The 1,216-nt window shown below is 32.4% G+C and overlaps 1 protein-coding gene across 4 annotated transcripts in view; it reads left to right on the forward strand.

Moving 5' to 3' along the window:
• LOC106881121 (neuronal acetylcholine receptor subunit alpha-10) overlaps positions 1-1,216 on the forward strand; it is a 275,903-nt gene that overhangs the window by 122,750 nt on the left and 151,937 nt on the right. The window lies entirely within an intron of this gene.

Raw genomic sequence — 1,216 nt, forward strand, 5'->3', positions numbered from 1 at the left:
GCCTTAGGTATAATAAAAAAATATTCAGACAAATACATAACAAAAACACCAGGACTTACAAATATATATAACATACAGAAAATTGCACTACTGGGTACTGCACACATTCTACGCAAAACACTTTCAATACAGTAAACATAAAAGCACCACAGCAAACCACAGCACATACCCAAGGCGCACAGAGCTGCGCTCGGTAGTGAAGTGAAAGCACGTTATAAAAATAAAACTACTGAATAATAATAATAATAATAATAATAATAATAATAATAATAATAATAATAATAATAATAATAATAATAATAATAATAATAATAACCGTAAAGGAGGAATACGAAAAACAAAATTTACAATACCATGAAATTTGAAATTGCGACAATTTGGAATACGAAAACCGTAAATGCTGTGCCTGTAATACTTCGTGCATTGAGAACTGTAAGTAATGTTACAGAGTAATGGTTGAAACAGATTGGAATAGAATATCCTGTAGAGCTTCTGCAGAAAGTTTGCCTCTTAGGGACAGGAAAGATAATCAGGCGGGTCTTAAGCATTTGAAATTTTATTGAATGCTTGCGGATACCTAATATTAAGGTAGTAATCCGCGACCCACATCAATTATACCAGGAATAAGTTCGAACCTGAGTCGAACCTATAATAATAATAATCCTTTCTACTAAAGGCACAAGGCCTGCAATTGGGGGAGGGGCTAGTCAATTACTTCGACCCCAAGTACTCAAATGGTACTTCTTTTATCGTCCCCGAAAGGATGCAAGGCAAAGTCGACCACGGACGATTTTGAACTCAAAACGTAAATACAACCGAAATAATACTAAGCATATTTCCCAGCGTGTTGTTGCCTCTGCCAAATCACCACCTTAATAATAATAATAATAATAATAATAATAATAATAATAATAATAATAATAATAATAATAATAATAATAATATCGGATTAGAAAAATGTGCCAAAGCAACCCTGAAAAGAGGAAAATTAGTTAAAAGTAGCAATATAACACTAGATAAAGCCAATGAAATAAGAGAACTAGACGAAAGCCAACCATATAAGTATTTAGGAGTCAATGAACTAGATAGGATACAACATACACAAATGAAAGAAAAAATAAAGAAAGAGTACTATAGACGAGTTAGATCAATACTAAAAACAGAGCTCAATGCTAAAAACAAGATAATGGGTATCAACACTTTAGCTGTCCCAGTT

Source organism: Octopus bimaculoides, chromosome 1 (assembly GCF_001194135.2).
Source record: "Octopus bimaculoides isolate UCB-OBI-ISO-001 chromosome 1, ASM119413v2, whole genome shotgun sequence".
Classification (NCBI taxonomy): Eukaryota; Metazoa; Mollusca; class Cephalopoda; order Octopoda; family Octopodidae; genus Octopus; species Octopus bimaculoides.